We start from the raw sequence: 16620 nt of genomic DNA, 5'->3' as shown, positions 1-16620 counted from the left end.
AAAAACAGAGCAAACGTGGGTTTGTGGTATCTGTAAAAATTGGATAATAAATTTTCAAATCCGGTGGCATCGTTGCGCAGGCTCTTCATTCTTTATATTCTAGGACAGAGTGCGTCGCTGTGCTCTCTCAGGTTAATGTCTGGCTTCTAGTTTCGCCCACGCTGCACTGGAGACCAGTGCAGGTGCGTACGAGCTGCTCTTGTCATGAGCAAGAAAGACACGTCGTTGCAGTTCAAACTAAAATTTTAATGACTGGTTATTAGCGAGAAGCGCTAGGTAGACCATCCCTTGGAATAAAAATGACTCATTAGGAAAAGTTGGTTTGGTTTTACGATATTTAATGTCCGAAAGCGACTCAGGCTATAGATGCCGCACCAAAGCGACTCAGGCTGTGGCCGCCGCATTGGAAGGCAGCGGATAATTTCTCATACCTGCAGTTCTTTGACGTGCGCTGGCAACGCACAGGAGACGGGCGTATAGCATTTCGCATCCACCAAAATAGGACCGCCACGACCTGGATATAACCCGGGGCTCCTGAGCCAGCAGCTGAGCACAAAAACCATTGATTGCCACAGCGGCACTATTATGCAAACTAGGAAGCCTTTGACCAGAGATGCAGCAAGTCCAATGGTATAAGCCGATGAAGGATACCGGTTGGCTCAAAATATATTGCTATCTGAAATAGTCTGTGAACCAAGTGAACTGTTGCCGCGTGTCTCCTATCCGGGCACTCTTGATGCGATCTTTACGAAGTGACTATGATATGGCATACATGGCGCTTGATTTTGCGCGAAGCTTGATATCATGAAGGTATACTGTAAAATGGCGTTGCTCGTGTAGGAATATCATCAAAGGCACAAACCACGGGTTACGGTTCGGGTAATTTCATGCCAAGAGGCCTAGTGATTGATTATAGGACACCATGAACCGATAAGGAAGCCTGAAGTGGACCGTTTTCAGGCAGCTAGCCAGATGAGACAGCATGAACGCGCTAACGCCGATATAGGCGCGGCGACAGCCAATGAAATTTACGATAGGTTGGGATGACGCTAGACCAGGGTTATATAAAGCCATGCATCTAAGCAGTGCGCGCTAAAGATGCCGCGAAGAGTGTCGAGGGAAGAGCTCCTCGCTATAGTTTGCATGTCCCGCCCAATGTCGCTGCGACAAATAGCTGCTACAGTTGGGCGGCCAGTTTCCACGGTGAACCTGGTTGTCCGGGAATTCAGAGACGAACAACGGATAGATGATGCTGCATGCCCTATTCCGTAGCAGGCAACAACCCCAGAAGATCTCCGCATTGCAGCTGCTTCAGTCAACGACCCCTTCCTGACAGCGCGCCAAAAACGCGATGAGCTTGGGCTACAAGTTAGCACGGACACTGTGCGCGGAACACTGCGTGAAGCGGGCATGCAAAGCCGGGTCGCAGCAGGGAAGCCAGTGTTGGAAGCGTCGCATCGACACCAGCGACTCCAGTTCGCTCAAGAACACGAAGACTGGGCGGCGGACGACTAGGAATACGTCGTTTTTACAGACGGAGCAACACTGTAAAAAAAACATGCTCCACAGTACAGAGAAACCCGCTGGTAATGCGTTGCCGGAGGGTTTTCCGCCACATGAATAGAACGACTTCGTCTGACGGTTGTCACATTCTTGGTAACGGAAAGTTACGCTATAGTATGCACGAGAATGAAATCGTTTTTTTTTTGCAACGAATGCTTCTGTTATGTTCTTATAAAAGGTCCCGTAATGTGTATGCATACTTTCTCCGTTCACTTGGAAGTCATCTGATCTAGAACGGAAATAATCTGCATTTTAATTATGTACTATCGAAAGCAAAAATAACTGACCCCTGCCAGCGCGTGCCAATCAGCGCCAAACTGCATGCGAGCGCCGCCTGATGAAGCGCTCCTAGTGCCGAGACCAGCGCAGTGGCGTGCACCCATCTCGAGGAGCGCTGCGCATTGCGTGCCACTGTGCTCGTTTCAGCATCTGGAGTGCTTCGTCAAGCGGCGCTCGCATGCAGTTTGGCACGGATCGGAATGCGCTGGCAGAGGTCTGTTATTTTTGCTTTCGATAGTACTTTCAGTAGTACATGCACATTCATTTGTGTATAGCTTCTGCGCAAAATGTTCACTGCATATATAGCAGTCCAGAGGCCGAGGAAATAAGTATTATGTACAAGACTCATGCATATTATGTATTGCACACGTACAAAGAATGCAGCTTAGAATGAAAGAGTGGTTAGTGTTTGGGTGAGTACAAGTAAATACGTTTTATTTTCATGACAAATTGCACACCCTGTACCTCTAAACATTGCTGTCGGATTCATCTGAAAAGATAAAAAAATGCTCGTTTAGTAGCCACACAACACCAATTAAAAATTTCACAAATATATCTGAACCATCCACTATTGAACAATTGGCTTTCGTAGATGCTTGTAAAAGCACTGAGAACCAAGCCAATATGAATCATTGCCTAGAATTCATTTCTCATAACAGTAAACAGTAAAAACCATAGGGCCAGGAAAAAGCAGACAAAATGCGCTTACGCGGACACTACTGTGTGCATAAAAGTCTTTACGGTTGTCTACCATTTTGTGCAAATAGAAAGTAGCTGAAGATGGGTGCCAAATACAATTCGATGCAGGTGCCTTTCATTACATAGTACTCAATGCACAACTTAGCGAGCAAGGAACATTGGTAACATCTGAAAAAGGCCGGACAATTGCCCACAAGCATGATGATGATTGTGATTTTTTATGGCGCGAGGGCATCTGAGGCCAAAGAGCACCATGGTACAAGGTATTTTCTTCATCTCAAGGTGGGGCAACGAACCATTTGGCAGACATTTCACCCTAAAGAAGACGAGCACCACGTGAGGAGAAAGCTTGTACCCATTGGATTGGTGGTTACCCAGCACTTGCCCACAACCAATCAGGAAGCATACTTCCCCGAAATCTTATGCTTTCAGTCATAGTTTCCATTATCTCAGCATGCACAAGAAAATGCACTAATCACTGATGTCAATGAAAATGCAGTCACAGGTGCCGGTTGCAGCTCACTAATGTATTCAAACATCTCTGCAGTGTGCCTCACGAGGAACAGATGCTCAAGTTTCCACAAAGGGCTCTTTGCAGAAATTTAACCGAAGGCCGCTGCCATGTTAACCTTTTTAAAAAGATGGCCCAGAAAGACGAAGTGTCGTCATGTGTCTGATGTAGAAAAAGGATGAAGGCATGAATCTTTCAGCTTCTTCAACAGCTGTGATGTGTTTGATACTGGTATTGCTTGGTTTGGTTTGGTTATTGGGGTTTAACGTACCAAAGCAACTCAGGCTATGAGGGACACCGTAGTGAAGGGCTCCGGAAATTTCGGCCACCTGGGGTTCTTTAACGTGCATTGACATCGCACAGCACACGGGCCTCTAGAATTTCGCCGCCATCGAAATTCGGCCGTCGCGGCCGACCCGCGTCTTTTGGGTCAGCAGCCGAGCGCCGTAACCACTGAGCCACCGCGGGGGGGGGGGGGGGGGGGGCTGTTGCTGGTATTCCTTCGCACAGCTTCAGTCTTCTCTTTGACATGTCGTGAAATCATTACATAGCTTTGAAAGATCTCGCTTGCAAACATTTTGGTTCTAATGGAGGAGCAAAAAAGACCCATGTCCTAGACCTTTTTTGTGACACTAAAGGAAGACTCCCCTTTTAGGGTCATTATTACGAAGAGGTCCATGTGGCAACAAACTTTGAAACAATTTCTGCAAGGGCTGAGCGTTCTGAAGCCTAAGAATTTCTCATGAGGCACCCTGTAGATTGAGTGCTCTGAAGCCAAGAATCTCCCATGAGGTGCCCTGTAGATGTATCCGAACACCTCAGTGAGCTGTAACTGGGCCCTGTGAGCGCTCTGTCACTTGACATCAAGGGTATGTACTTTTCCTCGACACATGCAGCGATGATGTATATGTCGAGCGAAAGCATGAAAGATTTCTAAGTGCGCTTTCAGATTGCTTGCAGAGGAAAGCACAAGAGTCTGGCCATGCTCAGCTGCTACCTTTGCTTCTTGCTTGTTGAGTTCTGCAGTGAGTGCTACGTAATGACAGGAGGTGTCTGCATCGACTCATGTTTAACATCTGTCTGTGCGACCTCCATCTTGCACGACATGACAGGCAACTCCAACTCCATAATGCCCTTCATGCACCGAGTGTCAGTGTGTTCTGTCAGCTTCCTGGTCCTGTGTTTTCTATTCTTAAATTAATAACTGCCTTCATTCCCCACTCCATGAAGCCTGAATGTGCTACACTGGGTTGCTCCACATGTCATGCAGTAACCTGGCCATTTGTTTCATACATCGGAGGCACTCACGTCGCAAGCCATGCTTACTATATTCAGCAGATAAGTGTACATTGGTATTTCATGCAAGAATATCTAAGTGCTACTCAATTTCTGCTCAAATTTTCAGATACACACTCTTATTCAGATTAAAAACATAATTTGGCTACTGTGCTCTCGTGAGGCCACGTCTCCAGTTTGCATCAGTAGCTTGGATTAGTGCCTGTGTGACCTCTCGCAATGGAATCCAAAATGTTCAGCAGAAGATTGTACGCATCCTTTGTGATAGATATATTGAGCGCCGTCGTTTCTAAGACTACGACTTTCTTCTAGCAGGACTTGGCATGTCTACTCTTTATGACAGGTGACTCACGCGTGACATGCATTTTCTACATAAACTTGTGCTCGGCTTTATTGAGTGTGAGCAGTTATTGATGTCACTGCAATCTCGTGTGCCTCAGGGAAAAACCACCAAATGCTATGATAGATTTCATCCTGACATGCATGCCATTTCACCAATGACTCATTTCCAAATAATACAATTCAACTTTTTATAACACAAATATTTTCCTAATTTTCTGTTTTCATTGTTCATTTCATTATGCTTGTTTTTCTTTACTATTATCATCATCGTATTTGTGATCATTTTTCTGTATTATGTCTGTTCACATCATGGTGTTTGTATTGACTTAGTGTGCACTCGTTTAGGCCAACTGGCTGTTCAGGCACATTTAAAATATCTACCTATCTATTTAAGCAGAAGCACAGCACCAAGGTACTCTCCAACTGTTTGAAGCACTGTGCGCAAGTTCTCGTGCCGACATGAATACAGGTACTTTGGAATGCACACTGTCCAAGTCTTCATCATGCCATGCCGCTCCAACCCTCTGGTAGCAAAATTTTCCTCTAAAAAACAGAGCAATTTTGTTTATGTTAGACTAGTAATAATAAATTTTACTATATACTAGGTACTTCTCATCATTCTACCCTAGACTAAACCACATCAATGATCATCATGCTTTGAATATTGTTGTATATGATCACAAAATGTGGTGCAATTAACATGTTAGAAATTCTGATCAAAATAAATGTGACAAAGTATTGTTTAAAAAAATCTGGGCACAAGGAAGAAGGAAGCTAGCCAGATAGCCTGGATGAATGTTTTCAGTTTCATGCAAGCATCAGTACCCTTGCACACAAAATGTACAATTTAGTGGGTTTCACCTTTCAGAATGGAATTTCGTGCTGCAAACATCTAGCTATGCGAAAAAAAATTTAACCTTCCATTCCAGACCAAGGAAAGAAAATTCCTTTGGTTTTTTTTTTCACAAGCCTCTACAAGTGAATCTAATCGGCAAGTACGCGAACGTACCAGCACGAGACAATGACAAGAAAGAAGACAAAACAGGCGCTGACTCGCAACTGAAGGTTATTGAAGTGAACAGGGAGTACATAGAAAAGCCAAACAACACCACAAGCCACACAGTTACAGGTAAGCTATACCACAACATGAGTAAAAGATCACCCTTAACTTTCTTCACATCTAGATAGTCCAACTCGTTGCATATTAACGCTATGGACAGCACACTCACAGATTTGTCACCGAGTCAGAAGATGTGTCTAGCCTCGATAATTTTCCGGTTAATCTGCTCCGAATGTATCGCCAAAATGAGTGTTGCCAAAAGGAATGGCTAGCAGCCTTCCCATTCCTTGCGATGTACAGATAAGTTAGAACCCCTACCAATATCCCAATACCTCTTGTGCTCCCGTAGTCTTACATTCACACACCTTCGAGTTTGACAAACATAAACCCAACCCCAAGATAACGGTATCCGATACACCACAAACATTTTACAAGGCACAAATGCTTTTCCCGGACCAAATTCACAAAATTGTTCTTAACTATCTTACAGATTGTAGACAACTTATTGGGGGCCAAGAGCACCGTTTTTGCGTCATACCTTCTGACCACATTTTTCAAATTGTGCGACAATCTACGTATGTACAGTAACACAGTCGATCTTTTGGCATCCCGATGGCTGACCCCGGCCGTATACTGCCAATCCCTGTGAAGGGGTTTTAGCTTTAACATGCTAAAGGGAAGAATGGCGCAGCATCAAGTAATAAGGACAGCAGGACAGCAAGCACACGCACACGTGCCAACCTTGCAGCAGATACAGAATCCAAGAGCGCATGCTTGACAATCATCACTGACAGTCAAGGAACTGAGAAAACACTGATTTGAACATTCAAGATTGAATGAGTCCGATCCTTGACTGCCAACTCTGAATGTCAAGCACACGCTCTTGGATTCTGTATCCGCTTCAAGGTTGGCACTAATGTGTGTGTGCTCTCCTGATGTTCCCATTACATGATTATGTGCCATTCTTACCTTTAGCATGTCTGACCAACTTGATCAATCTTATATGCTCAGCTTTAACAATTTATCACACACTCCTGCAATAGCATGGTTAGGGAATAATGCTTTCGTAAGTCTTAAAATCTGCTCTTAAAGACCACTTGTCATGCTGTGAAAGCATCACTTCATCAATACCGAGCCTAGCCTAGATGACACAATGCTATCTTTCACTTTCACTGGTTCAGCCAATAGTGAAGTAGCTGCTTAACACTCCTGGGTGAATATCGGCAGCATACATGGCATGTGCAGAACATCAAGGTAAAGCCCAGAAACCGCAGCTCTTTTTGATGGGACATTTCCTCCAAGAAAAATCTAAGACAAAGAAAGGCCTTGCTCCTTAAACAGCTTGACAATATGTACAGGTCCCACACTATCGCAACCTTTTGTAAAAGACCAGAAAATCATACGTAGTGAAAGTTTTTTCCCCCAGCCCATGCAAGTTCTTGGAAATCACTCCGTCCACCCTGCTTAAGAGAATATTACTTAGCACAGGGTCATTCAATCGATACATACAGGGTCTGTTCTGAAAGTAGTAGGACTCATTTTTTTTAATACAATTTATTCATTAGAATAGTACAAACGGTTAGAATTTTTCAAAGTAGCACCCTTCCGCACCTACACGCTGCTGCTAATGAGTTTTCCAGTTTTCGTACGCCTCCAGGAACGCCTGGACTGGAATGCTGTTTAGCTCCCTCGTCACGGCCTGTTGAACCGCCTCTACCGATCCGTGATGTTTCCCCTTGAGCGGCGATTTTATTCTAGGGAATACAAAAAATTCTGGCGGGGCCAAGTCGGGGCTGTAGGAGGGCTGAGGCAGCGTTGCCGGCTTGTGCTGGGCAAAAATTCGGGGTCCCCATTCACATGATGAAGAAGATCCTGGCAGACCGCTTTCTAGTTGGCCTTTTGCTCCACTGACAACACTCCCGATACCAACTTCGCGCACACTTTCCTCATGGCTAAGTTTTGCGTCACGATCTAAAAAACTTGGGTTTGAGGAATGCAGAAGTCATCAGCAATCATTCTGATACTCATCCTACGGTCACTGTTCGGTAAATGCTTCACTCGCTGCACATTTTCGTTGGTCTTGCTGATCGAAGGGCGTCCGGAGCGGTCGTCTTCCACTCTTTTTTTTACCTTCTCGGAACAGCTTGTCCCAATCAAAAAACACCTGATCTACCCATGGCAGCGTCACCGTAGCCCTCCTTAATCATGTCGAGAGTCTCTTTGCCAATTTTACCTAGATTTACACAAAATTTGATTGCGTATCGCTGATCCAGTAAGCGCTCCATGATTCTGCGTGAGGAGACGTTCCGACAGGGGTTCACATTACAAGCGACCTGCTCTCTTGAACGGCCGAGAGCCGACTGCCGGTTTTCCAAAGCATTCACAATATCCACCTTCAACGATACTGCATGCGCAGACCGTCTCTCGTAGGCCAGTTCGCCCAGGAAAAATACAGTCCTACTACTTTCAGAACAGACCCTGTATGCTAGACTTTGAACATATGCTGCACTGCCATACTCCACAAACATGCTCTTCAAATAAAAGGAGGTAAGTCTAAAAAGAAAAGACTGTTACACACCTGTTGCTAAACACGAGCTCATCATTGTCCTCCGATATACACATTCACAAGCTTTTCATGAGGTCCTCATACGGGATGGAATAAGATAGTTCTACATCGACACTAACCGCTAGACAATCCGCTGGATTGCCATTCTTCAGATATTCAACCACGCTGCGAATTGAGTACAAGAAACGGACCTTCAAGACGAGAAGTAAACTGATGCTTTTGCAAATAACCTGACAAAAATTTGCAAGAACCCTTTTCTGAAATTTATCTGAAGAGCATGCAAATGAATAGCATTTATTTTAAGAGCATGGTTGCAGAGTATTGTAGTGTGGTATGTGTTCAAAAATTGTGTATATGTAGTGGTTCGAAGATTGGCCTTTTGCTGAGATATTTTAAGCAGGGTGGATAGAATGATCGTCAAAAACTTGCATGGACTGCGGGAAAAAATCTTTTCCTATGTTGATGATTTTCTGGTCTTTTACAAAGGTTCTGATAGTTTGGGACCTGAACATATTTTCAAGTTGTTTAATTAGCAAGGCTTTTGTCTTAGATTTACCTTGGAGCAAATGTCGCCCCAAAAAGATCTGCGGTTTCTAGACCTTACCTTGATCATCTGCACACACCATGTGCGCTGGTGATATTCACCCAGTAGTGTTAAGCTGCTACTTGGATACAGGTTGGCTATTCCAAGCTAGTGAAAGATAGCACTGCACTGTCAAGCCCGGGCTCAGAATTGATGAAGTCATGCTTTCACAACATGACGACTAGTTTCCAAGAGCACATTTTAGGTTAATGAACGCAGGATTTACTAACCATGTTACTGCAAGAGCATATAATAAATTGTTAAAGAAACCGAAAGCTTTTCACGGCGACCGGCGCAATCACGCCGGGGCCAGCCAGCGAGATGCCAAAAGACCGGTTGTGTTACCGTACGTACATAGATTGTTGCACAATTCGAAAAATGCGGCCAGAAAGTATGATAGAAAAGCGATTTTCTTGGCCCCTAATAAGTTGTTTAAGATATGTGAAATTGTTAAGAATAATTCTGTGAATGTGGCTCGAGAAAAGTAAACATGTGGACAGATATGTATATGTACCTTTTAAAATGAACATGATATCAGATACTGTATCTTGTGGTCAGGTCTATATAGGTCAAAGTGTAAGGTGTGTCAATGCAAGATTACAGGGGCACAAGAGGGTAGGGGTTCTAACTTGGCTGTATATTGCGAGGGATGTGAAGGCTGCTACCCTTTCCTTTTGGCAGCATGCATTTTTGCAGTAAATTCAGAGAAGATTAAATGGGAGATTATTGAGGCTAGACACACCTTACGACTCGGTGACGAGTGTGCAAGCGCGTTTCCTATCACGTTAACACACAACGAGTTGGACTATCTCGATCAGGGGAATGTTCAGGGCAATTTTTGACTCATGTTGTCATGTACGCTTATTTGTCATTGTGTGGTTTTAGTGTTGCTTGGCTTCTTCATGTATTCCCTATTGACTTCAATAAACTTTGGTCGGGACTCAGCGACTGTGATGTCTCCATTCTCGTCTTGTCTTTCCCACTGGTAGATTCGCCATGATGGCTCACCTCTGCAGAAATACAAGACGACGTTTTCCTCTCCACACTTGAGGTTCAGTACATAATAAGGCCAACGCTAGTCATCTGAAAAGAAACGTTCATGGCTCCATTAACACCGCCTCCTGCTTACAAGGCACAGAGCGGCACTCATTGTAGATTCCACCTGCAATACAGAAAGCAAAGTTTTAGTTTGAGTGGACTAAACTAGGAAAGAAGCACAAAATACCTACAGCCAAATGGCCGAACTGAAAGAAATAGAGGGTAGTGTAACAGGCCATACTGAGCATGCGCGAGGACGGCGCACAGCTGGTGCGCCGCCGCCGTCGCTGCGCGGGTGACTCGGGCTGTGGTATGCTCCGACGTAACGCGCGCGCGCGGCACTTCCACGTCACGTTGGCCAAAGCGAGACCATCTATACTCCGACGCTGCTTGACCACCGACGTCATCGGCGGCTTCGGCGCGCTGTGACGGTGCTGGCGTCGAAATGGACATGTGCTTATTCTGCGCCGGGCGCGTCGAAGCCGCGACCTGAAAATCCACCGCGCGCGTCGTCTGCTGAGCGCGTAGCCGCTATTTGTATGCAGCAGGCCGGACGAATGGATTTGTGTGCATGCGCGCCGCTTGTCGCCGAGCGCTGTCTCGCGTTGCCGCGGCTGCAGTACAGGGGGCCGAATTTCAGCCCGGAGCAGCCCCGCCAACGTGACGTGTCCAACCACAACCGCCGCGCTTTCGCGCGCCGAGAACGTCGGAGTATCACATAGCCATCACAGAGGTGCCCCCGCCGTGCTCGCCAGTTGCGCATGCGCTGTAACGGCGCATTGCTAGCGTGCCCGGGCCTCTCCATCCCTCTCTCTTCGTTGCTTTCGCAATCCTCCAGGTTAAACCAGAGCTAAACCATTGCCATTTTTTTTATTTTTCAGTTACGATGACCGGTACGTCTGGGACGTGCCCACAAGTGGACGCACAGCCGTGAACGTTTGGGGTGTGGTCAGCCACCAGGGCCTGGGACCCATTCACAGAATTCCAGGCCTTATGACAGCGGACTCCTACGTGGACACATTCGAGCTGTGCTCATGCCCTACGTGCTGGTTGGGCACTTCCCGGAGGGATTCTTCTGGTCTCACCACGATCGCGCCCCATGCACACTGCACGAGTTTCACAGGAGTTCCTAGATCGCCAAGCGATCATGCAGCTTGAGTGGCCCAGCCGTAGCCTCGATCTAAGCATAACTGAAAATGTTTGGGGCATGAAGAAATTGAACCTTTCGAAGCTCTTGGATTCGAGTTGCACAACGGCGGATCAGTTCTGGATCGCCCTAAAAGAACACTGGGAGCTCTTGCGGGCTAGTAGAGGTGCGGTTAATGCGCTTTACAATTCGCTGCCTGAGCGAATGGACGCAGTGAAGAGCACACATGGCGGGAATACGCGCTACTAGATGGTCAGTTAGGCAGAATTATCTTTGTACCATGTTTTATTTTCTTTATTTTTTCCTCTTTTTGCTTCCGACAAGTTCTCCATCCTTTATTTCTCGTTGAAACCAGGACTGGTTTGTTCCTATCTTTTTAGGGAACAGCGCAAGCACAGGACGGGCGCTGTTCCCTGTTAATAATGTTCAACCAACTAGGCTGCAACAGCACCCTCTGGTTCCTATTTTGTGCTTGTGCTCAAACTCGGCTCGTTTTGGTTTTGTTGGCGCTTCTCGCTAATAACCAGAGATTAAAATCTTAGTTTCAATTGCATCGACGTGCCTTTTTTGCTCATGACACGAGCAGCTCGTACGCACCCGCACTAGATCTCCAGTGCAGCGTGGGCGAAACTGGAAGCCGGACACTAACCTGTCAGATCACAGCGATGCACTCTGTCCTAGAATATGAGAAATGAAGAGCGTGCGCAACGATGCCACCGAATTTGAAAATTTATTCTCCAATCCTTACAAACGCCACAAACCCACGTTTGCTCTGCTTTTCCGAATCTTTATTTCTGTCACCGGCTTTGAGGCCGACCTGGAAAAGCGCTCGAGCGGTCTGAAGCCGCCACTTGAACGCTTTTTGAAGATAAGCAAACCGTAACGTGTTTTCCGCGCCCGCGGCCAGAAGGGAAAAGTCGCGATACAGTCAAGTGAGCGCACTCACCGCGCAGGCTCGATACAAGTCAAAGAACAAGGTGAGTAGTCAAATCGAGCTGCGCTCCAGCTATCGTCATCCACGGCAACCATACCGAGATATTATCTCTGCAACAGAGCGCAACACTTCGCGGCGCTGGCGTCAGTCCAAGCCGGTCCCGGCCACGCTTTCCGTTGTTCGTGTTAAGCGTGCTGACGACTGTACATACGACACTGACGTGGTCAGTCATCAGGAGTCTGGCGTCCTCAGATCAAAATTCCTTTTGCATACACATTCGCTCTAGTCTTGAGATTCACTCGGGAGGCTCCGCAGCGGCTTGCTGGATGGCAAGAAACCAGTCCATTCTTTCCCGAAAGTAAATCCGGGCAGGTGGTGCATCTGTACCACAATGATAGCCTGCCTTTCTTGAACTCCATATACAGTGGAGACGCAAGAGCATTATGAGATCAAATGGTACCTCACCGTCATTATCAGTGCCGAAATAACGAATTCCCTGCGCGTCAAGTAGTAGCTCTTTCTTTATGGTCCTTTGTAAAATATCCCAAAAATAAACCCCTTCCCAGCAATGCAAAAGCAGTTAGTTCCGCACGTTAAAAAGAAATCCTTTCCCTCTAAAAACTTTTAACCTGTAGCGCCTCGGTGTGTAAATATAAAATAAAAGGTTTTTACTTCTGGTGGCGCCTGCATTTTCTCCACCCTTTTTAAAACACCTCTGCCTGGGCCTCCCCTGCACACGGCCCTGTACAAGGGCACTTGGAAAACTATGTCGCACAAAGCTCGGTACAGTTTCTTCCGTTTCACAGTTGACACAAAATCATTTGAGAACCGCGTGGAAAGGAATCTTGCACTCGCTGCGATTTCCCGGCACAAACCACTGATCCTATCGTAAACCTCAGCAGGTGCGACTACGTACTCCGGCAGCAGGTGCCGCAACCTAACTTGGCATACGGTGCGCAAGAAAGGTTCTCTTGTGTCGCGAAGAAACAAAAAAACGATTGCTCAGCTGCCGCAAAAACAAATGGCCCAATCCCAGCCCTCCGTCTTGTACCCGTCGGAACAGGTTGGTACGGCTGCGGCGCTCCCATTCGGACGAACAGATAAAGCGGCAAAAATCCTGTGTACCTTTTATATGGTAACCGTGAACAGTGCAACACCTGCTTTACATACCAGAGCCTGCTGATAAAGAACAAGTTGCAAACAGTTGCTCTGGCAAAAAACGACCAGGTTGTTCCTTTCCACTTATCCGCACTCTCCCATAGCTCTTTGACCTGTCCTTTCCAATACTGTTCACTGTCTCGGTAAGCATCGAGCGGAACGCCCAAGTACTTATCTGGTGTCGTTGTCCAAGGAACACCGGCGAACCGCTGAGGCGTAGATGGCCACCTTCAATGCCAAAACCCGAGGCGCTTCGACCAATTATCCCCGCTCCATGTAACTTGGCTGAATTCGCGTACACATTTAACAGCCTCGCTTATGCCTCTCTCTTCAACCACAAACACAACAATGTCATCTGCGTACGCCAGGACCTTTACTTCAGCTGCTTGTAAACTGAATCCATTAATGCTCCTGTTTTTCAGTACTTTCAAACAAAGTTTTTCTACATAAATACAAAATGAAAGGGGGCTAAGGGGGCAGCCCTGGCGCACCGAACATTGCACGCTAATGGGGGCCCCCAAACTCTTGTTAACAATCAATCCTGTCGTGCAGTTCCGGTATGCCAGGGCCCCACCCTCGCGGATAACAGAACCGACATTCACGTGGCCTAATACACCAAACAAAAGTTCATGGGTGACGCAGTCAAATGCCGTTTCTTGATCGATTTGGAGAATAGTGTCACGTTTTAGTGACGGCAGTCCAGCGTTCAGGAAGACAGCAACAAAGACTTTAAACCGAAGCTCTTTATTTGGGCTGACTTGCGCCCTCAAAAGAACTGAATCACTCGGCGGCGGCGTAAGCAACAGGCGTGCTCGGCGGTCGTCGAACTACGAATTTCCGCCGCTCGCGGCATCGCTCAATTTAAAGGCGGCAAGGAAACTTCCAGATAACAGGACAAGATCATCTACAGTAATCTAGAAAAACCTAGATGCAGCCCTTCATGGCTGCGATCAATCGAGATTAGTCTGGTCGCTTCTCGCGCCACGAACAAAAGTGATAACAACCCTTTCCTGCAGCCTTGAGCGTGAACGAACAAACACTACAATGATACGTGGCATTACCCCCCTTCCAAAGAAGCATCGTCTCGATGCTTTAAAATGAAAATAAACACGGAGAATGAAACTTCGAGTCCTTCAGCGTTCATAATATGGCTTCAGGCGTACGACATGTACGACTTCCGGGCGTGGGCGGCGTCGCTGAGATGCTGTCGTGCCGTCGGGGATGACTTCGTAGTCGAGGTCGCCGATGCGACGGAGAACCTTGTACGGGCCAAAGTAGCGTCGCAGCAACTTTTCACTCAATCCACGGCGGCGAACTGGCGTCCATATCCAAACACGATCACCTGGCTTGTAATGCGTGTCTCGTCGGCGCAGATTGTAGCGTCGGGCGTCGGTGTGCTGCTGGTCTTGAATGCGAAGCCGCGCAAGTCTTCGGGCTTCCTCGGCGCGATGAAGGTAGGCGGCGACGTCGAGGTTGTCTTCGTCGGAAACGTGCGGGAGCATTGCGTCGAGTGTTGTCGTGGGCTTCCTGCCGTATACCAGCTGGAATGGGGTAAACCTGGTTGTCTCCTGGACGGCAGTATTATAAGCGAAGATCACGTAGGGCAGAATGGAGTCCCACGTCTTGTGTTCGGCGTCGATGTACATGGAGAGCATGTCTGCGATGGTCTTGTTCAGACGCTCTGTGAGTCCGTTGGTTTGTGGATGATAGGCAGTGGTTCTCCGATGGCTTGTCTGGCTGTAGTTTAAAATGGCTTGCGTCAGCTCCGCTGTAAACGCCGTTCCTCTGTCTGTGATGAGCACTTCCGGGGCGCCGTGTCGCAGGAGAATTTGTTCGACAAAAAATTTTGCGACTTCTGTTGCGGTACCATTAGGCAACGCTTTTGCTTCTGCGTAGCGGGTCATGTAGTCGGTGGCCACGATGATCCACTTGTTTCCTGATGAAGAGGTCGGAAAGGGGCCGAGGAGGTCCATCCCTATTTGCTGAAAGGGCTTAGTTGGCGGTGGTATGGGGTTCAGGAGTCCGGCTGGTCTAGTCGGAGGCGTTTTGCGTCGCTGACACTCACGGCACGTTTTCACGTAATGGGAAACGTCGGTAGCTAGCCGTGGCCAATAGTACTTCTCCTGGATGCGGTGCAACGTGCGAGCAATCCCGAGATGTCCTGCAGTCGGCTCATCATGGCATGCCTGCATAATTTCTTGCCTGAGATTTTTGGGCACGACAAGAAGATGCACTGTCCTGTTCGGCGCGAAGTTCTTCTTCAGGAGGACATTATTGTGAAGGACGAAGGACGACAGTTGCCGCTTGAACCCTCGGGGAGGCGATGCGGTCTTGCCTTTCAGATAATCAACTAGGCTTTGCAAGTCAGGATCCGAGTGCTGCTGCTGCGCGAAACTGCTGGCGCTTACCGGTCCTAAGAATGCGTCGTCGTCTTCCTCTTCGGGTGCTGCGTCGACAGGAGCTCGTGACAAGCAGTCTGCATCGGAATGCTTGCGGCCAGATTTGTAGACTACAGTTATGTCGAATTCTTGAAGACGCAGGCTCCAACGAGCAAGGCGGCCGGAGGGATCTTTCAAATTGGCCAGCCAGCACAGAGCATGGTGATCGCTCACAACCTTGAATGGTCGTCCGTATAGGTAGGGGCGAAATTTGGACGTGGCCCAAATAATGGCGAGACATTCTTTCTCTGTCGTCGAATAGTTGGCTTCGGCTCTCGACAGTGAACGGCTAGCGTACGCGATAACTTTCTCATGTCTGCCATTTTTCTGAACGAGGACCGCTCCTAAGCCCACCCCGCTTGCATCGGTATGAACTTCGGTTTCGGCATTTTCATCAAAGTGCCCGAGCACAGGAGGGGACTGTAAGCGGCGCTTCAGCTCGTTGAAAGCTTCCTCTTGTGGCCTTTCCCATTTAAAAGGCACGTCAGCCTTGGTAAGTTGAGTCAAAGGTTCAGCGATGCGCGCAAAGTTCTTGACGAATCGTCGGTAATAAGCGCACAATCCAAGGAATCTGCGTATAGCCTTCTTGTCATTAGGCTGTGGAAACTCTGCGATCGCAGCCGTCTTCTGGGGGTCTGGGCGAACTCCATCCTTGCTTACGACGTGACCAAGGAACAGCAGTTCCTCGTAGGCGAAGTGGCACTTCTCTGGTTTCAGTGTCAGGCCTGAAGACTTGATCGTTTCCAGCACTATCCGAAGCCTTCTGAGGTGGTCTTCAAAGCTTGAGGAGAAGACAACAACGTCATCTAAGTAGACTAGGCAAATCTGCCACTTCAAGCCTGCGAGCACCGTATCCATTACTCGCTGGAACGTCGCTGGGGCAGAGCAGAGGCCGAATGGCATCACCTTGAACTCGAAGAGTCCGTCTGGCGTGATGAACGCAGTCTTCTCGCGATCTCTTTCGTCGACTTCAATTTGCCAGTAGCCGCTCTTCAGGTCCATCGAT

General features: G+C 47.5%; 1 protein-coding gene across 1 annotated transcript in view; it reads left to right on the top strand.

Annotated features, from left to right (window-relative positions):
• LOC149361578 (3-alpha-hydroxysteroid sulfotransferase-like) overlaps window positions 1–11586 on the top strand; it is a 167380-nt gene extending 155794 nt beyond the window's left edge. Inside the window, exon 2 of the transcript XR_016288967.1 lies at window positions 10819–11586. The gene's annotated coding sequence lies outside the window, so the exon portion shown is untranslated. The remainder of the gene's footprint in view (window positions 1–10818) is intronic.
• Window positions 11587–16620: the final 5034 nt, after the last annotated feature.

The sequence above is a fragment of the Amblyomma mixtum genome, chromosome 2, assembly GCF_055824585.1.
Source record: "Amblyomma mixtum isolate Tamu chromosome 2, ASM5582458v1, whole genome shotgun sequence".
In the NCBI taxonomy this organism is placed as follows: domain Eukaryota; kingdom Metazoa; phylum Arthropoda; class Arachnida; order Ixodida; family Ixodidae; genus Amblyomma; species Amblyomma mixtum.
Note: the sequence above shows the minus strand (reverse complement) of the source record. Positions and strands in the feature narration are given on the sequence as shown.